Source organism: Xiphias gladius, chromosome 1 (genome assembly GCF_016859285.1).
Source record: "Xiphias gladius isolate SHS-SW01 ecotype Sanya breed wild chromosome 1, ASM1685928v1, whole genome shotgun sequence".
Classification (NCBI taxonomy): domain Eukaryota; kingdom Metazoa; phylum Chordata; class Actinopteri; order Istiophoriformes; family Xiphiidae; genus Xiphias; species Xiphias gladius.
Window position 1 is genome coordinate 18877630 of NC_053400.1, and position 26416 is coordinate 18904045.

The window sequence follows — 26416 nt, forward strand, 5'->3', positions numbered from 1 at the left end:
TGTGGTGGGTTGAAAATCTGGTCTGTGATGGTCCACGCCAGTGACATCACAGCACTGAAATTTGGCCCACTGTCTGTTTGCTTGTTTCTTATCAGTAAAGCATATAAAGGGGAGAGTTCAGAAACAGATAAACAAGACTCGCTGTGTGGACCAAAAACAGATAAGACCTGTGAGAAAGATGGGTGACTTACATGTTACAATGCATTGATGACTAGTTAATTTTGTTGGGAAGATAAATGTCATCAAAAAAGTCAGTATGTCAAAGACAAGTCCAGAAGTTGCATGCTGGGATGTCTTTCATCGAATTTGAGCTGAAAGTGTACATGGTTTTCTCTTACCTTGGATAATCAATACGGCGTGGAAGAGTGATACAGCACAAACAAACAGAGTGGGAGACTTTTGAAACGAGTATGGATGGTGCCTGATTAACCTTTGCTTTTAGTTTTGAGGTAAGTGATACAATATCATGCCTCATTGCAGGGAACGCAGCTGACATTTGTTTACAAAGTAGAGCCATTTTTTTCTGTCTCCGTGGAGTTGATAAAGAGTATTTCAGTTTCATGATGAAGACAGACTTCACATGCCGTCATATCTTTGGTTGTTATTGATCAGCACTGGAATTCTACTACATATAAAGCTAATCTATACCTCTTTGATTCAGATAACACAAGTATGCAAGATAGTTTTGCTGACTGTTCAATCACTATTGCAACTTCAGAAAAACTTTTCAGTCTGAATTTTTATTATAAATGCTATGTTACCAACTATTGTTTAAAAAAAGTCTTTCAGAAAACAAGATAATTCACCACTGTGAAATCACGGGTTATTCAACACATAGTTTGCAATCATTCTCTTTGTGGTAAAGACAGTAAATTCCATGGCATCTATCAAAAAAGAAATTGAAGAAAATGAAGTTTGGCTATGGAAAAAAAAAATGTTGAAATGTTAAACTGCTAGATGTAAAGCCACAGGTACCCAGTAGCAATTCAGTGTTGTGCAATCAAATTTTTAACATTTCATTTCATTACAGTGGGAAGTTCACTATCTTGGTACTTTATATGAGCTCAAACACAAATAAAAGACGGATGAACTAGAATTTAGGCAGGTAAGTCAGAGTGTGTGTAGGGACAGACTTTTGAAAAAGTAAATGACAGGGATAAAGGTGAACATGGTCATACCATTTTTTTTTTTTTTTTTTTTTTTTTTTTACAAATTATAACAAATTATATGTCAGACCACATATGAGCTTTCCCAGTACTGATATCCATCATACTTTGGTGTAATGGGATTTCCTGGGTGAGTAGCACTCCTTCCTTGAATGTCACGCTAGGCCGCAGGTCAGACCTCCCCTGGCAGTGGCTCGCACACTCAAGCTTTGTTTAGGTGATTGATAGATCATAAAAACCTCCAAGTCGTAAGATGACTGCAGAATAGGCTTCTCTGGCCCGTGAGATTCTATCAGGGAAGGGTTAAAGTGACCCATGAATATTGATTGTCTATTACTTGTGAATCTAAAAATATCACCTTCAAAATAATAATAAAAAAAAAAAATGCTATACCATGAACCACATTATATATCACAGTTTAACTGTAGAATACAAATATTTTCAATTCTTAAACATTTCCTTTCTCTTCACATTTTGTTTTGACTGAATATAACATCAATCAGTTAAAACAAAAAATGTTTACATTTAATTTTGCCCACCCCTATTAATCGATTCCATGTGCATGTGGAAGTACACAGATGAGCATCATTCAGGTCAATAGACGAGTCAGGATTTTCTCTGTCCACTGGGGGGAGACAGAGTACATCATATGTGGCCTCAATTTTAATCTGCTGGAGCAAAAGCTTACTTAAGCACTGTATCATCAAGGAATTTTTTTTTCTGCCTTATAATACTATATAATCAAAATGTCAGCACCCACATAAATATGTATTTTAAATAAATGTAAGCATTTTATTTTGGTAATATTAAGTGACACACAATTTAGATAATGAAACATGAACATGGGTTGGCATTATCAAGGTTCTTGGTCCTCATTGAACCATTATTAGATCACATGCACACCCAGCATGCCCCATATTTGGGTACAAACTCCTCAGTAACCCTCTTTTCATTTGTTTCATATACTTTCATGATGGAGACTTGTGCTGTGTCTTTTAGACATTCACATTACACGAGTATTCCTGTTATTATCCACAGCAATCTCAACACCTTCACCGTAACTCTAGTTAAAGTTTAAGTTCTAAGATCACTGAAGATATTCTCTCGTGTAATTTATATGAAATGAGGTGAGTTTACCTAAAATTAGTTGTAATATTCATCCCACTTTAAAAAGCCAATGCAGAGGTTTGATGGCCTGCTGGTTTAAGAAACTGACCTGGCCAGGTACCTTTGTTGCGTGTCAATTCTCCTGTAACAGTTAACTTACACTATTAGTTGACTTAGGGATACATGACATAATTCTGTTTAATTCAAACTCACTATCTAATAACACTAACCAAAACTGGTGGCTGACTCTTCACTAACTGTAAACTACTTGTTGTGATTTAAAAACTAACACAAAAGACTTATCATCAGCAGCAAAAGATAGACTAGGACATTCATATACACAGTGCAAACTCCATTATCTATTAATTTATTGTGCTATAAGATAAAGTAAAAAAGCAAACAAAACAGGTCTTCTCTCAGGCCCTGTACCCTGCCCTGACATACTGTCTGCCTGTCAGTCTCTGGATTCTGACCAACTCCACGTGTGATGCTCAGTCACATAAATTATTCATGCCTTTCCAGCAATACAATAGACATGTTCCTGCCTATTTGTCAAGTTATTACTTGGTGGGTATAAAAGACAGGAGTGTTGCATAAAAGATAGAGGTTAGAAAACAGTAAATGAATGAAATGAAATATTCTGTAAATATTTGCTCTTTAGATAAGAGCGTTTTCTGTTGAAGCATTTCTCCAGTCCAAATAAAGTCTGACACATTTGTCTCAGCGCATTCGATAAATATGGCTAGATCTCAAATCTCCACCTGACTACCAATGCAGTGATAAAACCTGAAAGATTAATACCATGTACAGAGTAAAAAAAGAAACCACAGCCTATGGAATTTCATTCAAAAAAAAGGGGGGAAAGTAAAACAAAGCAGCAAAAATTGGTCATAAAAAGCATGGTAAGCACATGATTTAGTGGGGCGATAAAGAGTGGAAAGGTGGCCATTCATCACGGAGGCTAGCTCACCAGGAGAGGGCCTGTCACAGACACCAACAGGTCTGGAGGCATTTTGAGACAGAGAGAGAGAGAGAGAGACAGAGAGAGAGAGCCTCCGGTTGCCCCTACAACCTGTTTGTTCCAATGTCTTTTCCAGATGGACACATACAACCCTCAGATGGGTGAGGAGTTATTTGTCTTTGCCAGTCTGCAACTCCATTGTCACAGCTGTGTTAGATGCTGTTAACTGCAAAGTAGAGGACCAGACTTATGAAGGCTTCAAGCTGCGGAAATGGTTTATAGGAACAGAATAAGCTTTATTGTGGTAACTTCAGATTTCACTGTAACAATACAGGGTAATGTAATGGAAATGGTGACCCTCATCACTGAACTGCAAATGGCTCTGAAAAAGGACCCAAATTTGGCTTGTACCAAGCTGCAATCCATAAGGCACCTATGACAGAACAACAAAGAACAAAACACCAAAAAAATAATTTGCTGAAAGTAAATCCAACTACATTTTTATTAATGAAACAGATACCTCTTGTTTTACAGGACAACATAACAACTCCTGTCAACAGCTTGACTCATCACTTCTGTATGACAAACTAAACTTTGCTGCTGCCTTACTGAAAGTGTTACTAGGTATCTGAACCAATAAGAACCACAAAAGAAAAACTGTCACAATACGTGAAGATTTGTTTATCTTTCATAAATGTAATCTCTCTCCCTGTCCCTCTTTTCTCTCAGGTACATATCAGGCCAGTGTGACAAGTCCGGCAGGGTGACTGAGGAAAATCTGGACAGAGGAGACTTTGATTTCGCAATGTCCAGCCCACTGGGACGCATTGAACCACCGATGCATGCTGTCCATTAACAGCCATTTCATACTGTATGAAACTTTGAGCAAAATTAAAAATGGAGCTTGTTGCGTGTCATTCTGCGGACTTTTGGTTGGAGTGGGGGTCAGGAGTCAGTGGAGAAAGGACGTGGCGTGAAATGACAAGCAAAAGAAAAAAAAAATGCGTAGCGATAACAGGCTGACGACTTAAGGAGGTTGGCGTGTTCTTCATAAGCCATTTGGTGATGGCAGGCTGGTTCAAGGGTGCAATAAGTACAAGGTAAACTTTGAATCATTTATCCGTCTGGAACAAACCATGTTCAGTGGGATGCACAGTAAGGGTATTTACAGCTTACAACATTATTTTGTGTAACCAGTATGACAGTATGACGCACTTCCAAAATCCAATTATTCCATCAGATTATTTTGGCAATAGGCATTAATTTCTATTATTTTTTATGTTGACGTACAATAATATTTTTCTTTTTCAGCAGATAAACAGAAACGTCACTTCCGGTTGTCGGCTTTGGCTTAATTGAGATAGTCGCTACCTTGCAAAGGAGTAAAAAGTTTCGAAAGTGTCTTCAAAACAGCGGTAAATGTTGTGAAACGACCCGCCGGAGTTTTAAAAGTTTAGCCCATAACGTTATTTTCAGGAAAAAAAAACCACAAACAAACATATTTTTGCCTCAACAATGCCTCCGTTCATCAGCGCAAAAATATTATTATTGGACGTTGGACTGAAGGCCACAACAACACTAGCAAACCGCCGGTAGGCGTCACAGCAACGCAGAGCGGCAGAGGGTGGGACACCTGCTCAACGCTGAGAGAAACAGGTAACGGCTTGAGGGGGGGGCAGGCAGACATTTTGTAAGCTAACCGTAAAGTTCAAGGGGCAAGTACATTTGTCTGAAAAGTTAGGAAACCACGCTAAAGCTAACTGGTAAGTGAGCCAGACTTCCATCCACAAACACGACCCGGAGTTACTGTTACTGTTGCACTTTGTGTCTGTTGGATAGTTAGCCATATATTGATAATTTAGGCACATGACATTAATAAGACCGCATTATACCAGGGGGCTGTTATTATACCAACTGTTTTTTAATGTCTAAAAGACTAAAAAAAAAAAAAAAAAAAAATTAAGCTCTCAAAAAATAGCAATGGCTCAAAAGTTTCTCGATTAATGGTTTTGTGTATAAAATTACAGAAAATACTGAAAAAAATGTCTGTTATACTTTTCCACAAACCAAAATGACCTCTTCACGTCTTATTTTGTCCGAATATTTAAAAACTCAAAAATATTACATTTACTATCACCTACAACAAAAGGAAAGGGATCAAATCCTTACATTTGAGAGACAGGAAACAGCAAAGGTTTGGTATTTTTGCTTAGAAAATTACTAAAATTGATTATTCGATTATCAAAATAGTTTTTGATGAATTTTATCGATGATTAATTGACACATTTTTGCAGTTCTAGTGTCAATAAAAGAAAATAAAGTGAGCATCCAAAACAGTAACTTAATTTGGTTCTCTTCAGTCCAAATGCTGAGGTGAAAGCTATTTCAGTTATGTTTCCTCTAATTCAGTAGACTAGATTGTATTTTTTTTTAAACTTGTTATGTCTTAATATGTTAAGACAGTATTCATATCAGGGTACAGCTGAGGTGTGTAAAAAAATAGTTTGTCTTGCTCTTCCATAACTAAAATGTGTCTACTGCATTAATCTTGTGTCAGCGGTTAGAAGGCTGTATTTAAATGTAAAGATATCCTAACTACAGAAATACCATCAGTGCATAAATTTAATCATAAAAAAATGCTGTTTAAATGTTTATAATGTAGACAGATACAAAAACTTGCAATTATCAACCGAGATTAGCTCACTTTAACTCAAGATGATCTAAATGTCTAGTTTGACATGGAGATCACCTATTAAGGGGCTTTCTGGAGGAAAAATGAGGGATGGGGGAAATTAGGGCTGTAATCATTCTTAGCAGTAGGGTTATGCAATCTGATGATACAAAACTTGAGGTGATAGAAATTGTCTAAATATTTACTTGTTAGCTGGGCGCAGTGACTTCCCGAAGACATCACCATGAGGCAACCAACAGAGGCTCCATGAAGTCACTGTGCCCAGCCCAGAAATAGTCCAGCACATAACCCCTCATAAAACTGGAACTTGACATTGGTACACTTAAGGTTTTGTATGAATGAAAAAAAACCCAGATGTAATGGGCTAATAAGTGAACTTTAGAGGTGCCGGTAGGTGGATTTTGTTACCAGGACCGGGCTAGCTGTTACCGATCTTTATGCTAAGCTAACTAACAGCTGGCTGTTGCTTCATATAAACCATAAAGACATGAAAGTGTTATCTATCCTCTTATCTTATTCTTGGCAAGACAACGAATTAGCATTTATCCCAAAAATGTTGAACTATCCCTTTAACTGGAGTCTCTATCGCATGGAATAGCTGTGGCCCTGTACAGTTGATGTGAATGCATATAAACCCCTCACAATTATTGCTGATTAAGTTGCTTTTTGCCACTCTTTGATAGGAATGGAAGACGTTCGTGAAATCAAAGCTCACAGTCACCTTGAGATGTTCAATGTCTTCAAGTGCTGTTGAATAAGTAAGATGAGATGTGCGTTGAACAGACTAGTGCTAACAGAAGTTCAAGAATGGCTCAAGTACAGAGCCCCCTCTGCCTCTTTCCTTGTCAGAATTGATAAAGCGGATCTTTGTGTCGCCTTCAAAACATGATTTCATACACAACCCATCTGTTTTAAGGACTTTTTTTTTGTTATGTAAACAGGAACCCCAACATCCTTAAAACTGTTGCTGTCAGGGTTTAATTACACTTTGAAACTGTATCTTAGCATATTTGCTGTTTCCAAACTGCCAATGCAGAAAATGTGATTTGAATACTGAACTGTGGATGAATCTGTATCACTTTATTTCTGCTTGTGATTTTTTTCTCTTTGAGGTTTGTCAGTGTCCATGACTGCACATAAAAGAAAAACATACAGGGTACTGTGAAGAATGATTAAAAAAAACTCCCTTTTCCCAAGGTCCTCTGTGAACCAGCATTTTAATTAAAACCACTTGTTCCCAAACCTGTACTTCCCATTAGTAATGTTTGAGAGATTACAGGCAGCACCAATGAAAGTCAAAGATTAAATGGAAAATGCAGATGTGTGAACAGTGTGGCTTATTCTATAGCTATTGCAGCTTTTTAATAATTTTGAAAAATTAACTGGCATTGACAGGGTCCCCTAAGTCCACTCAGAAATAAAGATGATATTCTTCGGAAAAAGAAAAATCTGGAAAGGTTTTCTTGGTGGCGGGTCAGCAGGGGAGCTCTTCAATGAAGTTGAGAGATTTCTCAGGAAACATTTTATCCTTTTCAATCACATTATCAGCACTGCTCAATAAATCCTCAAACAGTTAGGGTGTTAACCAATCCATACCTGATTTTGTATCACTTATTATCCTGTAAGATGGTATGATCTTGTTTTGTGGCTATTTGTTTTGAAACATTTTAAGTTGAAACAAAATGTACACAAAATGACATTTTATATAGAGTTACCATTATAGAGGGGTGCCAAACAGCACTTTGATATCATCATCGGCTAGAGAATAACTTTCATATGATAATGGCCCTGCTATCAAGTGCAATATTCTTTAGCTTGACTGTATGCATTGTGAATTGTTAGTGACCCTTGATCCAGGGTTAGCTCCCCTGTCATTCCGGCCTCTTATAACTTCTTCCTCAGATGCTCTCAAATGTCTCAGGACAGAAAAAAGGGCAGACTGGATAGCCTCTACCCCTTCCTCATTTCCTAGTGCCCTCTGGTCAAATATCATATCCACACATGCTGGACCTGGCAGAGGGTTAGTGTTTTTGAAAAGCATGCCTTAATTAGGTGCTGCACGTACCTTCGGTATATGTCTTTAAATGTGTGCTCCTTATTGGATCTTTCAGAGGAGTTTCTTTTTTTAAACCTACCACCTACAGAGGTGTATCACCAGTGTGTTCCAGCATTTAAAATGTAGTGAAGAGTTTTATTTAACTAGAGCAGTTAAAAAAATGTTTTTGCTTGTGTCTTGATGAGACTGTGGAAGGAAGTGAAGGATGGAAGAACAGTATAATGCACCCAGCAATAAAGGAAGGGAGGCCAATGATCAGTAATGAGTCTGGCTGTTGGCCCAGTAAGATTATTAAGAATTGGTACTGATAACAACAAACACTGTATGAATAATGTCATGGCATTGGCATTTGCAATCACATCTTTGCTTTCTCCTCTCTCTTTCTGTTTGTGTATTAGCACCCTGTCAGCTCTCCAGCAGATTTTCAGAGAGGGAAGAGAAGGGAGAGAAAAAAGAAGAGAAATGACTGCGCAAGGGTTTCAAAACCAGGTATGAAAGTAATTTTTTTTTTTTGCTTCAAGATTTTGGCATATTTATGGGGCATTATTGTAGGAGCGGGCCATTTAATGTTATTTGCAGAAAGCACACATTGTTCACATCAAGCTCACAAAAGCTGAAGGCACAACCATGTGATCATGACCTCGCAGCTGAAGGGCAAAGCCTCATGAAGCAAATGGGATTCAGCATTTGTGAGAGCTCCACACAATTAATAATAGAGCCAGGTTATGAAAATCAAAAGGTGTACGAACATAACTTGTCCTAAAGCTTTGTGTTAGGCAGTCTAAGGTACCCACACAATGCTGAACTGGAGAGGCATGATGTGATGCAATTGCTTAGTCTATCAAAACACTAGCTCAGTAAGAGGTGAGAGAGAGAATAGACACTGGAAATTGTGTGTAGGAATGATCAAAAATTTAACTCTGATCCCTGCTGGGCTCCCTAAAGATGTTGTACACATGATTGTGAACTGGGAATATTGCCCACATTGTCACATTATCTTGAATTACGTTAGCTTCAGTCAGTAGTGTTAGTGTGCTTTTTCTCCTGCAGGATTAAAACAATCCACCACAAGTGTTTTAATGCTGAAAGCAATAATTAGGATGAAATACTTGATGTTCCATTTGAGAAAATAACTTTTTTTTTCTTTTTCTTAAATATCTAAAACTCAAATGTTATTTAAAAAAACCATGCCAAAATAAAGTAAAATTTATAGATAATTGTTAAACATTGTAGTTGCACCAATCTGTTGAAATGATGCCATGTTATACAATATCTGTGTGAATGTTAGGATAGAAAGCCAGAGGCCTGTATTTTCCTGACTACAGAAATGTAACCACTGACTCTTGGGGCTGAGTCAGACAAAAATGTGGTATGCTTTTACTCCACTCGACCAAATGTGAAATAAATAAAAAGAAAGGAAAATGGCTGCTCTCTTGGCTGTACCCTTGGTCTCTTGCTCTTTGTTAAAACCATATCTCTGCTGCTCCATTGCCCCGAGCTACATTAAATCCCATTAAATTCACCTTCATTAAAGCAGTCCTCTTTACTCCTTGCAGCAGCCCTGGTGCGGGCCTCTCAAGGACAGAGCAGTAATGAGGGTGGACTGGGTTTAACCTTGAAGAGTACAGGTTTTCATTTCCAAATCAATAACTTATGGTTCAAAACTGCCACTAGATCTAGGCTATAATTTTCAAGCATTAATTGTGTGGATTATGTTTCTCCAGCAGTGAAAAGGTATTTAACTTTAAGCTGCAGTGTAGATTGTGCATTTATCATTATTTTTTTAATCTTTTTTTACAATAGGAATTGATAGCTTGAACATTTTCTGTATCAGTGAGTTTGTGTGCATGTATACACTATGCTGCACAGATGGGTTAACTTAGGGAGATTGTATTTCAAAGAGTCTGCATGAGTCTGCATATAAGTAATTAGGCTGTTGGTGCAATTTTCTACCGTGAAACCAAGCGGAGGGCAGTAGGCTGGAGTTTCTCCTGAATCCAGTATTGCATTTAAGTGTCGTTATTCGCTCTAAAGAGGTAGAAATATAAGAAATCTCCTTTACAGCTGTGTGAGACAAGTTTTGGCAGTCACCTGCTGTCAGAAGAAGTAGAAAAGTATGAATTATGAATGAAAAAAATTAACACAAGGATGATAGACAGACAGCAGGGACAAGGGGAAAAGAAAGAAATGCCTGACCTACAGGAAATGGGTGAAATTTTTTCAACTTCTGTCATTTTCCAAATTTTAGTGGGACATTCTTGGTAGCGGGGTTTGCTGTCATTGTAACATGATTGTATGGAAAGCATTAAATTGTCCTGCGGTGATAATTTCTGCCCGACATGTTCATAATATGAAATATTGGATCTTTTCATAAAATGGGGAGGGCTGAGGCTGTGTTGATCACTGGAGCTTAATTTTTTAATCAACTTCTCTCTTAAATGAAGCTTTATTAAATTACAAAGCTCACACAGTGGGAGTAGGACACAGGCAGTGATGGCTCAGTGTAAAAAAAAAAAAAAAAAAGCTTTGTGGGATAATTAAATAAAATTAATAAAAAAAAAAAAAAACCCTCCGCTAGCATAGACTGAGGAGAATGGGAATGAGAGGAAACCCAGTAGCCATTTTCATGCTCCGCTTTTCTTTCATTCTTTCTCATTAGGGTCTCAGGAAATTTACCATGTGGAATTATGAAAAGAGTAAAGGGATACAATGTCTGCAAGATATTGATGGATAGTAAATGAAGACACAGTTACATTCAGTTTTTTCACATTTAGATTCATGCACAGTGTACACCGAAATTAAATGTGCTTATTGATGCTATTTTGCCAGAGAAAGGAAATTTGATCACATTTGGTTCAGCTTTGGTCAAGCTTAAAGGTCTGAGAATGCACACTACATTGTCGTCCTTCTTGGCTGACTCAAAACAATAGTACTACATGTTTATAATCGTATTGTAGTACAGTTAGGTTGGTTAGGTTACATTATCTTTTTCATCTTAAAAAAGTTCTATGAGCCTGTGTGCAGCCTCATGCAGGAACTTCCGAACTAGTCTTGCATCTTGGTTAAAGACTAAAGGTAGTGTCTTTTGTTGTAAGGCTTCTGAGGCTTTGGGAATAACTTGTCTGATAAATTCATGCTGGTAGAGTCAGTGTCATCTTGTGAATTGTACTTTTATTCGTAAAGCTCCATTAAATGGTATTTTTTACTTTCTGTTCCACTAGCCTATTCTGTGATTTCTCATGAAAGGCTTCTATCATCATTTGTTCTGAACAGATGAAACATGATACTGGGGTTTTCTGTCCATATTCTAGTTTAAATGACTATAGTGTCCATTCAAATTTGAACATGCGGTCATTTTAGAAAAGAAACCGCTTAAATGACAAATTACTTTGTTGGTATTCAACAACCACAGCTTTCATTAAGGCTTTGACGTTGCAGCTATGATGATGGTTTGTGAGATATATTGTCCATCAATGCTAACCAAATAGTTATTTTGTTTTTATTAAAATTATTAGATGGCTGACTAGTCATTAGTATACTTAGATTTGTGTTGACAGGAACTACCCATGGTTTATAAGCCATCATTGTTTTGGCTTAACTCGTTTGGCTCAAAGTGGCACATAACTGCATAGTTGGGTATGGATTCTCATACCAACAGTACTGACAAAGCTTTTAACCTTTTCCTCTGCGTTCAGACCGACTTGAGCCCTTCCTGAAAAAACGCAGCCCTCTAATTCATTTTAATGGAGCCAGTCCATTGATACAGTGTGGGCGCCAATGCGGGGGGGGTCCATCAAAACAGCATAGGGTCGTCCGGCAAATTAGTTGATCCTGGCTCAACATTTGCTACAATGCAAATTCTGGAATCTTCTGCCAAGGTTCTGTGTTGGCCGTTATTGGCGTATTTTTTTCTCTTTACCTTTCGATCGTTGTGACAAAAGATAAAATAGTTGCCACTGTGATGACTTTTTCAAAGTTGCAAAATCCTGTTTCTGAGTATTATAAATCATTGTGCTGAGTTTTAGTGTCTGATAAACCTTTAAACTTATAAACCTAATTATTTCCAACTGGACTTTCTGGCTCATGTTTCAATGTCTTATCCGTACCTTGCTTCCATCTCGCAGATCCCTGCACTGTTTTGACACACAGCTGCTTTGAATCCCTCAAAGTCCTGTGGTTGATGGATTATGATTGTCTGTCTGGAACATTTGACTTAAATGACAAGTGACAGGGGTAAAGGGCTTCAGGAAATATGGACTCCAAACCATTTGGAGAAGAAGGAATCTTGTCCGCAATATTTTTTTCCGGCAAAAATCTTGTAAGAGACTTTGACAGAGCAAAAATGGCCGAGATTAAAACTAAAGTAACCCAAACCTAGCACTTGGTTACTGCATACAATGCACAAATTTAAAAAGTAACCATTTTAAAATGCCAGCCTACTCTTGGTAATTGTACATATGCTGCAGAAAAAGGCATATATATATTGGCATTTTTTAATGCTTCCTCTTTTTGGTCACGCTTCACACTTCAACAATGTGGACAGACTTCTTAGACTTTAATCATCACAGACCTTAGGGTTAAGGGAATAGTGAGCAGCTCAGTAAATATAGGTCAAATGTGATTGTCCTACAAGGTTAGCATTGATATTAAAGCACTGCTCCTTCAACCTGTATACAGCTATTTGGAGCATGGATGTATTGTCATTGTTTGGACAATCGCACGGGTCACATTTGTCTCCTATGGCAAAATATGAGATGGGTATTTCCTCTTTATGTTGACAGTTTTTGTCTCATGCCTCCCAAGAGGTAGGATGGGAGGCACCTCCCTTACTACACTGTTTTGTGTTTTATCCACTGTAAAAGATATCTTTGGTCTTTTTGCCTTGTTTTACTATTGCCGTGAACATTTCACACAGCTGTCCTTGACATTTTGGAGAGTTTTATGATTATTTAGTCTCTTAAGAGGTCCAGCTATTTTGCTGTGGGCTATAATAATAATATAATACGTGGGCAGATTAGTTGGAAAGTTTGGTAACTGTATTGATGCTCGAGATTAGCCGTCTCCATCCTTAACACTTTTTGATCAATCTCTTGTGTGACCAGGAATGCTATGTCAGATGGATAAGGACATTTTTTTGAAAAAAAAAAAAAAAATTGAAAGTCTTTACACCATATGAGCCAAACTGAGGAGAGCTGGGCAAGAAGTCTCTTAGGAGTGGTTACATTAATTTGAGTTATGGTAGTTTACAAGGATCAGCAACCTGCAGGAAAAAAAAAAAAAATCTGACACATTTATATCTTACAGAGAAGTTATTACTCACTCATATTCTGAAGGCTTGTGGTTCTGAGAAGGTAAGAAGAACAGTCATGGCCATTATATCAATATTTCAGTTGATTTATTCTTGTTGAGTAACAGACAGAGAGATATTTTCAATTCTGCTTGATTCAAATTTTGATCAAGGTCAATGCATGCTGTGTTTTCTGCCAGGGGAGTCTATACTGTGGAAAAGTTTTCATAAGACACTAAAAACCTGTTCTATTAAACATTTGAAAGAAGTTCCATTTCAATTGAACTTGTTGTTGTTTTGAATGTAATTTAGAATCTCTGTATTGGTCTGTGGTAGTTTTTTTATCTTCCATGGCCAGAGACAAGAGATGGTTAATGCAGTGTTTTTGTTAAAGCCCTTGAGTTAAAGCTGAAAGTCTACAGTTCAATCACATCTTGATGGCTTTGTTTAGAATCCATTGTGGTGGTATGCAGAGGCAAAATGACAAAAGTTGTGTCACTGTCCAAATACTTATGTATCCAACTGTTTGTCAAACTTGATAGAGAATTAACCAAAAAAATAAAAATAAAATAGAAGGACCAACTCTACTTACTACTTACGTTATCTCCAACAAACAGTCTTTGTTCTGTGGCATTGCAGGGCACAGGTCTGGCTGAACCCACTATTTTTCTGAGATTGATGAGAAAAGGTTTTTCGATTGAGAATTTTTTTTTTCAAAACCATTTAGGATCATCAAAAGTAGGCTTTAGCTGTTCAAGTTTGACTGGTAGTCTGACTACACATAATGCTTTTGCACATGGCCAATACCTGCCTTTTCATAATTGATTAATAATTTATATATTTTCTTTAATGTTTCAATGATTAGGATTTAGCTTGCTAATTAGGTTGACCACTTTTCGTTTTTGCTCCTTATTGAAAACTGCATTGGAGATCAGACAATGGCAGGTAGAATGCAGTTTGCCAGTGGGAAGCTCATCTCAGCGGTACTCGGCCTGGGTTGACTGTCACAATTTTTAATAGGACTATTTATAGATTTTCCCAATCAGACTTGAAGGTAGATGGAAAAAGTGATGTAGTGTGTATTATGTTGTGGATGATACCCTAACCCTGAAATATGAGCTCCAGCTTTATCTCTGTGGAGTATGGCCATATTTCTATATTTGAATAGGTGATCTAATTTCCTTCCACTGTCTAAGATCATCTTAGTCAGTATACAGGGGTAAGAAATTTAATGAATCTATTTTGACAATAATGCATCTAAAATGGATGAAAATTGTTTGAGGAATGGATTTTAGTATTTGTAGCAGATTTCCCAAAGGCAGTCTCAACTTGACCCTGTATGTTTTTACAGGTTTTTCCTTCAGTATAAAGTTGTCATGTTGTGCATTTCGTTACTGATTTTCAATTGTGCCTTTACTCAAAAATGTCAAAATTGGAATGTGACCAGGAAACCCTATACTTACCCATGCTTTTAAAGAAAATAAAAATGCCTTTGGTGCGCACAGTGCACCCAGTTCACTCATCCTTGCATGGCACGTTATCTAATGTCACTCACAAAATCTTTGGCTGGACTTCAAAGCTGAAATACGGAAAAATCATATTTCAGCACCTAATATTGCGCTTATAGTCACTACAGAGCGTGTAGTTGGGCTAATTCAGTTAGCCCAAACGTCTTCCAGCCAAGGCTCTGAAGTTTTACACTCGTGCCCAGTGTGTTGTGAAACTGCAAACACTTTTAAAGCTGTCTGTCTATCAAACTTTATAATGCTCTGATTTCTACCCCACTGGCAGTGTCTTTTAATTAGATTATACTGGAGGAATAACCACAGTTCAGAATGCCAATTTGTGTCCCAGACGGTGTAAAATTTGCTGTTACACTGCCGCCAAACAGAGCAGGTGAGAGCAGACAATGTCCTTAGGCAAAGAGCAGCTGACTGCTCCTTAGGAGTTTCTCTCTCTCTCCCTTTCTTTTACCTCTTTCTTCCCTGTTTGCTGTCAAACGTTAGAGGAATGATAGGATAAATAAAATTGATATTCAAGAGTAACGCACAGAAGTTTTGGTACTGATGATGTTTTCAGGGTAGAATTTTCTATACTTTAAAGAACAGTGATGTTGAGGAGCAAGCATGTGCAGTGTACATGCTGTATATTGAAACTGACAGTGTGTTTGTTCACTTAGTCATTATGCTGATTTCTGACTGAGCAAGAGGTCAACCAAGTATCTACAGCTGAGTGGAAAAACAAATGTTAGGAACATTTATTTCACCCAGTATTTTTCCATTTGTGGATGTGTGCCACAAAATAATATGAACATACTATGAGTAGAACTATGTTGCATCTTTTGAGTGCTTGTAACAATCCGACTTTTTTACTCAGCGTGTTAGAAATCTGTGGTATAATTTACATTGAAAATACTCACCCTGTGTTTAAAGAATATAGCCAATGAAAGCAGCAAAGTGAACAGCTGCAGGTAATTAGAGCTGGCCTAGGAATGGCCAGGGATTCAAAGTAAACATGGATGGTTTCCACAATCAACAACATTTACAAATGCAGAAGAAGGAAGCTACTGAATTTGTGAAGAATGTGCAGTGGGAATGGAAAGCATAGAAGCATGAAGCCAGCAGATGTTGAAAATTAAATACATGCGGCATGTGGCTAACAGGACTGTGGGCTTATTCTTCTGATGGCAGACCCTGGAGTTCCCGAGGGCTAGAGGACAGCTGTTCCGGGTTAATACTTACAGGTTTAGATCCAGCCAGCCATAGCTAAGATTTGAAAAAAAAAAAAAAAAAAATGTATTTCCTTCAGGGGAAACTGACCTTAGTTTAGGTGCATATCTATGGCCTGCTACCGTTGTTTGCTATGGTACACTACTGATTCATTAAAATTTGTCAGGAGTTGACAGCATAGCTGTCATAGCAATCAGGTGGATATGTTTCACAATCAGGTGGATCTTTTTTGGAAATGTGAAAAAAACTTGAAATTCGGAAGAGTTCTTTGCATATACACTCTTAATTAACTTTGGAAGAAATAATGATTTTTTTTCCCCCTTTTGCCTCACATGTCTTAAAATGAGACATATCCTCACATATTTATATCTGTGGCATTTAAAAGTAGTACAGCAAAGGCATTGGTAAGAAAAAAATGGCTGGGAGTTGCCCCGTGGAATGCATTGTGTTAAGTCTGTCGCTGTGTGGCATCCCTTAACTAAATATTAGCACACTGGCTGGGCAGCCTGAGTGTGGTTCTTCCTTCACCAGCTTCCACTGAAACAACCATACTCTGTTTATTCGAAATAGCAGCCTGAAATTTTACTGTCAGACTTTCTGCCTCTGTTGGCTCTTTGGCTGTTGCAACAAAAACATGTCAGTAGTATTTAAAATAGTAGTGTCATAAATTATTTTCACTAATCTGTGTAGGTATTTGTTCTGACTCATGAAGCAGTGGGTGATTTTAGGCTGGAGAGTTTAGGTTTTGTTTTTCAAAGCCAGGCACAACTTCACAGAAATGAAGTTTAACATTTGCTTTTTGTTTAGCCCCAAAGCCTGTAGAAAGAAAATATGGCTTTTTACTAGAAAAGAAAGCACTTCATTAGAAAAAAAACATTCAGCCTAGCATACGGTGCCCATTCATTTCACTGTTAATATTTCAAAAGGTCAGTAATGTTCATAGGTTATTCTTTACAGCAGTGCTTCAGTTTTCTTGTCTTAGTACTACACAACATATTCTTGGAATCCATCAAAGAAAATAATCTTTACGTATTAGCGGAGGGTGGTGTTTTTTTTTATTTTGATCTTAGAAAAAAGAATTGAGAATAAACGTGAGAAAACCATTCAGTGCCTCAAACCATTTAGTAATTAATTTAATGGTATTTGTTGTTGTTTTGATTTTATAGTTGCATGTCAGAGTGAAACTCTGTGCGTGTGATATCCACTGGACAGAGAAAAGTTTTTTCACTTTAAGATTAGAAACTTTTGGTACTGGATTACAGTGCTGATATAGGAAAATAATACGATCTATGATTTGTTGCTGCAAACATGCCTTTGATGAAGTATGTACATTTACTTATTAGGCCTCTGTCCTTCACCTCATATTAGTTTATGTGTCCACACCTTGCATGGAGGAATCAGGGCAGTGTGTCAACTTTACCATCCCTGCTTCCCACCCCCTTCACGTCTCTCACCCCTCACACCTCTGCCCCATCTGACCAGGTGCCTCTGTTCAGTCGCCCCACTCGCGACTGCAGGTTGGGTAGCTTATTATTACTAAATCATTGCTGTCAGCTCCCATCAGGGTTAAGATGAATGTTACCAGCTGTTTCCCTGCTCTCATTATTTCTCTCTTTTTCTGACTGTGTCTTTGTCTCTCTCTCCTTGTCAGATTTGCTCCTCATGCATTGGCCTCATGGTGGTGGTGAAGCTCCTTCAGTGGTGAGTACTTTACTACAGCCCCAGACTGTGGACCCAGCAAAGAAGTTCCTAAATTTTTTAAAGCAGTCAAAAAGTCCAGCATACTAAAGTAAATTTAAAAGGGAGGAAATTCTTTAGTTACTCATTTTATAGGGTTGTACTATAGATTTTATTTCGCAAAGACAGGACAAGATGTGTCAGATAAAATGGTACATATTCCAAGCAACCACTCCCCTGTGTATTCAGTGATAGGGAGATATACATTATGTATCTCATGTTAAATCACTTTTAAATGCTGTGGTTCTAGGGTTGGGCGAATGGTCAAATCTCCACTTAAAGGAGTGATGTTTTTTGTGGCCAGGGGCATGTTGGACAAAGTTGAAGTCCTCCTCCTCCCTTGAGGTGGGCTAGGATCATTAGTTTTAGTTTTTGAAGTGTTTGGCCTTTTGATGTTTCTGTGTTCTCTTTAGGCAGCCTGGCCTGAAGGATATTTAATATCACTCCTACAAATTTCCAGTTAGGAATAATTTGAACTGAGCATCTGTCAAAGAAACTGCCATTTAAATACATTAGTCATGGTTAAAGAGGCATAAAATGAGGCCAGATTAGACAGAGCACCTTTCTCTGAAGACTGGCTCTGGTCGAGTCGGGGACAACCTGGGGCACAGGGACCCGGCAAAACCGCTACTGCTTCCAATTCATTAAATATACCTATCTAACACCTCTGGGATACAAACTCTCCCCTGGTTGCCCTCCTCATGACCAGCCATGCTTGCTTCTCCTGCGACTGTGGCATGGTGGGGATTGTCTTAGGGTCTCAGTTACTTGATATTTTATTTATGAATGTTCACGGGCACTGGGACTAGATTATATTTCTCTCCGTCTCTGATGCTCTCAGCAACAGGGGACTGGCGTATCCCCAATGTCTCCACTTCAGACCTTCCCCTTCTGTTTCCGGTAGGGTGTGCAGGACGACCTTCATCAGCGTATGCAATCTTAGATTATGTCTTATCACCAAGAGAATCCTGAAAGAGCATGCATTATGTCCTATGTAAGAAACTATCTGTATCTAAAGCAATTGACTGGGCCCGTCACAAAAAATGTTCAGTTTTTCTTCTCTCTGTCAACTAAAACAAAGGCACAGTCACTCTCTGAACCACAGAGAGATACATTATGAGACAGAAGGACTGGAGATCAATTAATTGATGTTAAATGAAATTGTGACAAGGTGTTTATAGGGTTGTTAATGTATAATATTTTGTGAAAAAAAAGTAATAGGTCATGCCTTGCAAATTTAAGTCCTTTGTTGTTTCAAACTGCTAGAAGTAAAGTTCTGGTTTACTTTTAAGGACATATGATTTATTTAAGAATAATTGAAACGTAATTATATTTGCCATATAATTCAGTATTTTGCTATCAGTAATTATGTATGTCTATATCATATATTATAGATACAACATACAGTAATAACTAATAACAAAACTTGCAGGAGAAGTTGTTCAAGTTGTTGGAGAACATTGTAAAATATTGCAAAACCTTCTTTCATAGCTCGTGCCTCGCATACCCCTTTCTTCCATCACTCTTGGGTCTCGAAGTCTATGAAAGAAGATGAGTTGTGTAAGACGAACACCTCAGACATTATCTTTGGGGAGAAATAAACAACACATTAGTTCCACACTGACTTGGAACAGAAACAGAAGCGAGAAGAAGAGAGGTCAGAGTTAGTTGACTGCAGGACAGAAGCTGGGGAGTGTTGTAGGCTGAGACATTTCAGTGCGTGCTCAAGCATACCCCCCCCCCCTCTAGTTTTTGCACTCGTTTGTGATGTAGATTAACTGTGCCTCATCTGTCTGTCTTTTCTGTCTTGGCATCATCATTTCATATTCATTCAAGCTCTGTCTTATTTTGTACAAACTGCAAAGCCTGGCTAATAATATGATTATTTCAACTCTTGTGATAATTTTCTTAAAAATGGAATCAACATGACCTCTGTCACTGATACAGGTCTTAGACCTTATAATACAAATATGATCCTTTCAGTTTTCTGTATATTGGACATGATAGTAACAACAGCCATTATTTTACCTACATTTATAACATTACAATAAAGTTAATAAAATTATGGACTTTGGGGAAGGTAATTTTTTACATCATAAAATCTTTTTCCATCATAAAATAGATGTCTTTTTCAGCAGAAGTTTGTAGTGGTTTTGGAAGGCATAGAAAAATTATATTGTCCTGGTGCTAGGTGTGTCAGTTTGGCATTGGGAAATTATGTATTTTTTTATTTAATCTGGATGATTTGGTGACTAATCCATAATCCCATTTCAATGCCAGAACCTACAAAAGCATTGTAAAACTTTAGATTCTCTTCGGAATTTGTAAGACTTTTTCTTCCTCTTTGGCATGGTTGCCCTTATTCTGTCACACAATAGCAACAATGCAATTAACCCTATGAATGTGCATTAAAAATTAGGTAAACCCAAAGTGTTAAATACCTAAAAAATAGTTATCTCCATGGTAAATAGATCACCTATGGTCTGAACTAATCACTAATGAGTACTTTGTGCGAGTTCTAATTTAGTACCAAAATGACTATCTATGACAGTGATCATATGTACACTGTGTAAGGTGAATTAATTTTTTTATTAGTTTAACTCTGCTGATACTGATTTTTCTCCCTAAACACAGAGTATTGTCTGATGAAGAGTACAGATCAGGTGTCAGTGCTTTTTTTCTTTTTCAATCTGTCTACCTCACTGTATGGAGCTTACAGAAGTAGAGGTTTCATTTTGTTACAATATTATAATATCATGGCTAAGAAACTATATTTAATATGATCATTCAAGTCTGGTGCATACCTAATCCATTTAATAAGGTTGGATACAAACACATACTATCCACTATACCGGATCAGTGCATACAGGTTTGGTGGAATTTGGCGATATTTGCATTCTTCAAGTTTACAAACTGTTAGTTGCTGAGATCTTGGCACAGCCAAGATGACTTGCCTTGTAGTACTGTATTTAATGTTAAGTAAAGCTTGTCATTTGGGTTGTGCAAAACTTGATTGTGCAGAATGAGGGAATTGTCAGTTTATTTCATGTGAGAGGGACCATGCTGCCTCTGCACACTTTCAAGTGTGATTGGCTGTTAAATAACTAGATAACAAGGAGTCGTTATTCGGTGTGAAGTTGTAACTTTATCCTCTCTACCTTGGCTTGTCCTGGAGGTGGGAGGAGACGGTGTTGGAGGTGAATGTGCTGTAAGTGTGGAACTGCTGTGGAATAGGCTGTCAGGGTTCATTAGCCCAAGCCATCTCTATCTCAGGAGGAATGTGGCCAGTGGTTTAAAACCAATTTCCATTACCTGGCTTCATTTTATTAACTTCTGTACCATTACCAGGGAGCTTCCCTTTGACGTTTGTTCCTACTCACTGTCTTGTACTTCTAAAAGATCCCTCTGGGAGCACGGTTGTGAAACCTCACTTATCCTTTATTGTGTGTTCCCTTTAATCGCCAAGCACAGTGCCTCAGCCCTTTTTAGCCTTGTGCCAAAAGTGTGTGGTGTGTGTCAATCTCAGATTTCAGATGTGAGCACCCTTGGATAAACCTCTGTGATACCCACATGTAGGACGAGAGCTGACACAAGTTTCCAGTCAAAACTATAGTTTACTCCCTGCTGATCTCTGATCAGCTCTACCAGGGAATTTTGCAGTAACATGAGTAAGGTCCTTTTAAAAGTTCAAAGCAGGTCTGTCAGCTTAGTTTGAATTGTCAGTAGCTGCTGAGTTTTGAGTCAGACATATTGTGTTGGGATAATCCTGTGGGAGCCTGGGATTTGTGGTAAATAGTAACTGTGTGTCTATATCTATCTATTCCGTGACCCCCGTCCACCATCGCTGATTAGATCTGTTGGGTGCATTTGTCCATGAATAAGATGGGCTATGCAGCCCGAGTGAAAAGGAGGAGTTTGAAGCTTGTGGTACATTCCTCTTCGTGACTGCCACTTGGGAGCTCAGGGAAATGGAAGAGGAGGTGAAAGGCCAGGTGTCTGCCACGGAATTTAATTAGAAAGACTCGATGCTTTGTCCTCTGTAAAGTTGCTTCAGGCATTCTTTAATTGCCCCATCCCCATTTCTTCCAGCAGTCCTTTCTCTAAAGTTCATTAGTATTCATCTTGTACAAGCATTTGAATGTTGATTTCAAGGATATTCTACTTGACTGTACTTAAATCTATTGTGTTAACACTTAACCAAATTGCATTACTGTCTAAATGTACAGTATGCTGAAATACATTTCTAACAGCACCACTGCAAAACTTGAACTTGAATCTCCCATTTCAAATGTTGCACGTGAAGCCACTCTAACTAGCTGATGAGATCAGTAATTGACTTTACTGATTAACTTGCCAGCTATTGAAAAGCTCCCAGCTGATGTTTCAGAGAGTAACAAGATACATTAGGATACAGAGAGCCTGAGAAAGAAAATTGACTCAAGAGACAGAAAGGCCTGATTTCATAGCGTGCAATGTACACATTAGGAAATCTTTTTAGGGACTTTTCTCTTCTTTTGAAATTGTCGGAATTAACAGTGTGTGCAAAAGCAGACAGTTTGTCATTTTACACGAATCAGCTTGCAGTAGGGTTCTGCCTTTTTTTACTCAGGCATTGCTTACTGGTGTTCTGAGGAAGAATACTAAAAAGAACAATCTTCAAAGAGAAATCAAAGAGGAAGTTTGGCATCAGAAACATACCAGTCAAACCAGTCACAAAAATGCATTTGATAATTCTGTTTTTCATGATGGACTGCATCAAGCTAGATCAAGCATAAGCTGAGGCACTAGTTCTGTACTGCTTGTTTATTAAGTGACAGTTTGGAGCAAGTGACTTAATTATAGGAATTTTGAGGTCAATCATGGATTGATTTAACATTTAATTAAATCCATTGGGGAGATTTGATTTAAAGTATTGATAAATCAGAATATGTAATAGGCAATTAACTGTTCAATTTTCATGATCTATATGATGGTATTACCAAATATGTTAATAATATAAGAATGCTTTTTAGACAAAGCAAATTGCTTTTTTAAGGTCTTTTCTCAGTTACCAGCCTTGAGCTTTATCAGCAGTGTTTAGCCCAGTTACCAGCATTTAAGAAGAGAAAGCTGAGATTAACCCCAGCAATAACACTGACCATCATTCATTAAAATTGTAATCATGCGTGAAATGAGATTGATAGAAATTTTTTTAAAAGGCTGAGAAAAGGGAATAGAAAAGGAATTATATATCCTGATACAGGATTTAATGGACAGAAAGTTAATTCAGCTGCTTTCAAAATATGGTAAGGCAGAAAATCCTTCTGGGCAAATTATAGACCTCTCCACCATCATCACAGCATTTCTAACGGGAGACAGAGGTTATGGCCCTTCTAGCACACACATACCTGTACGGCAAACTGTAAACTGCATATACACATACACCAACACATATTCTGCTCTGGAATATAATATCTGGTTTATCTAGTTGCTGGGAATAGTTAAATCCTTCATGGGGGAAGCACTTTGTTGGTAGGATTACCTCAGTATTCGCCCACCATTTCTCTCCTTATTATCACATTTTTTTTTCTCAACAGGGGAGTTTAAGGCCAGTGTTTTTAATGTTCAGCTCTGTTCAATCCCTAGCTTTTACACTGGATATAATATTTATTTTGGTTAATCACTTAAGTATTGCAGTGAGCTCAATATCTTCAGTAGTCAGTAACAGGATTACGTATGATGGGTGAAAGTCAGGGCACAAACATACTTTTTATATATACTGTAATAAAAAGTTTCCAAAGTGTGTTTTTAACTTTAAAACACACTTGGCTGACAGTTGTCAGTCCATTTTGCCAGCTCTGCCAGGGATAAATTTTGAATACATCTTTTGAACCCATAAATGAAATGGAAATTTGCTTGCCTTTTTTCTCATTTTATAGCATTACAAGTACCTTACTGAATATGGATAGGGTGTGTTAGAAGAGACACAAAAAATAGGTTAATGTAATATAACATCTTTGCTGTGCCTGTTTTTCTGTGGTTCTATTTTTTTACTCACGCTTCCCACAGCTTGGGTCCCCCCTGCATGGTTCACTTAAGAGTGGACTCTGTGCCTGCTGTTTTAAAGGTTCATTTTGAACTTACAACCAAGGGTGACACCTGAGGAACCCTGCCTTTGATTGATTGTTGAGACCATTGATCTAATTTTGAAACCTTTGAATTTCTCCTCTGCAACCTTCCCTTTTTTGTGTGGAGTGGAATAAACCTAATTTCATTCTGCCTCATGCAGGGTTCCACTCTCCAAGGTGGAAAAACAGAGTGAATAAATAAATAAAGAAACCCAAGAAACAGGTCTTTCACAGCGGCACAGAGATTTTTATAGACTGGATCAATTAAATTTGTCTTATTTGGAACGATGGGGCTCCATAACTCAATAAGAGGTAATGTGGTTGAAAATGCCTCTCACTGTGCAGCTATTAGGTGAGAGAATGTTGCCATGGGAGTATTAACATGCAGGGATTATACAGGCATAAGACTGGTCCGAGCCAATTAGAATCAGGAGCAGCATAGAAAGCGGAAATGTAGGTGGGTGTCCGGGGCTTCCTGCTGTGAGGGCAAGAGAGAGAGAAAGAGAGGAGATCATAGACATGGCTTGATAGAAACCAGTAGTCCTTCAGAGAGGAGAAGAGAGAGACTGGTTTTTAAATTTAGCATGGCAGAACAACAACACATGAGTAACTAGCACCCTTACTGTACTCTGTTGATCCAATAACACGTCCAGCTATCAAGGTTTTTCTCATATTGCATTTATACTATAAAATTATAAATACTTTGGAAATACATCAATTTTAGACAAAGTGAATTGATTAAAATACTGGCAATTTATAATTAGTTTGAAACATAATATGCAGTCCTACTCAACAATAAGAGGTTTTTATGAAAAGCAGTTACGGTGTCACCAAGAAATTTTGGGAGACTGGTTAATGATTAATTAGTTTTAACTAATTTTCATTAGTTTGAACACTAGAAATACTTATTTAAACACTTAAAGTTATACTCTTCCCAGAATATATATTCAGGGTCTGTATATAGTCCATATCACACACTGTAGAGTTGAAAGGTGGCAGTAAAAGTTTAGTCCTTAACAGATTATAGCGGCTGTGGCTAGCATGGATTCACAGTGGTAACAATGGATTCCAATTACGAGCTGCAGTGATTAGTAGAAAAATTAATTGGCAGCTATATTGATTATCAAATAATTTTTTTAATCATTTTTTAAACATAAAAGCCAAAAATGTACTGGTTTACGGCTCTCCAATGTGAGACTTAGTAGCTTTTCTTGGTCTCACATTACTGTAAAATTAATATTTTGGGGTTTTGGGCAGCTGGTTGGGTAAAATAAGACATTTGAAGATGTTACCATGGACTCCAGGATGTTGTGATGGGCATTTTTCACTGTTTTCAGATGTTTAATTGACCAAATGCTTTAAATGTGAAAATAATCGGCAGATTAATCAATAATAAAAGCTGTTAGTTGCAGCCCAAATTCCAATACTTACAAGAATTCACAGCGGGAGAAAAACAAAACATCAAAACAGAGGCTTGTCAAATTTCTTTTCCAGCCTAAGTCCCTTTTCTGCTTTCCATCCGTATTCTCATTATGTTCCAAACAGTTAATAGTAGTAATAATAATAATAATAATGATGATAAGCATCGTGGATTCATGGATTTCGGGATTTCAAGGAAATGAATGTAATGTGATGCCAAAGAACACCACATTACAAAAAACATCACATAATATTCATTTGGCAGACGCTTTTGTCCAAAGTCACCCCCCCCCCCCATTTTCCACCCAAATAGTGAGCAAGACACTGATAGATGATTAATGGATGATATGCCGTTCCATCTGGGCTACAACTGCCCCCCTAAAATACACTGCTTGTACCTCAGTCCTTCTGTACCCCATTGATGTGAACTGGTGTGTGCACTTGTTTGCGTGTGCCTGCCTCTTTATCTTCCATTTGGCAGGATGTATGATGGCCTGAATTTCTAATGTATTTTACTGATTGTCTCCCAGACAGCTCCCTCAAACAGTTACTTCCTCAATGAACAAAATCAGAGGGCAGGTGTATTATACGCAAACCAGTGCATGCGGTGACTAACTGACACCAGGGTTGAGCGCGAAGACTGACATACATGTTGTGCATTCAGTCATATTCTGGTGAAACTATGAGTGTTTTGGACATAGCTAGTATATGCAGGAAGAACAGAGAAGTGGATTATTCCACTGAGAGTTTTTAGAAGTTTATTTGTTTTAAAACTTTTTTGTAGTCAATATTAATTCAAGCTGACCACAGATTCTGTGCTCTGATGAGGGTGAGAGTATGAACTTTTTACCACCCGCTTTTAGATCTACGTGGCATTTGGGTTCGATGCTCAAAAGATGAAAGGGACTGCTTTCATTTTTTTTATTATCACTGTGTAATTAATCAGCTATAGGATAAACTATGTATGTGGTGCATTATGCGGTTTATTTATTAAGTGGCTCTGTCTTCCTCTGGTGTTTTTAATTTTCATAAATAGGTTTCAAAAATCCTTTTGTAAAAACACTTAAAAATGAAGGCTTGTTTTTTGCCTGTCTGCTGAATTTCCTCCTCTTACTGGTCTCTTATCCAAAAGCTAGTCATTCTTTTTGCATGTGT

At 37.7% G+C, this 26416-nt stretch overlaps 1 long non-coding RNA gene across 13 annotated transcripts in view; it reads left to right on the plus strand.

Annotated features, from left to right (window-relative positions):
• Positions 1 to 4581: 4581 nt before the first annotated feature.
• Positions 4582 to 26416, plus strand: part of LOC120798771 — a 165579-nt gene continuing 143744 nt past the window's right edge. For 8 of the 13 annotated variants that reach the window (XR_005708771.1, XR_005708766.1, XR_005708778.1 and 5 more), the window contains exons 1-3: positions 4582 to 4890; positions 8381 to 8471; positions 17650 to 17699. This is a non-coding gene — a long non-coding RNA (uncharacterized LOC120798771). Of the gene's footprint in view, positions 4891 to 8380; positions 8472 to 17366; positions 17516 to 17649; positions 17700 to 26416 lie in introns of all 13 variants that reach the window. The other 5 variants (XR_005708764.1, XR_005708751.1, XR_005708761.1 and 2 more) reach the window with 1 other exon arrangement.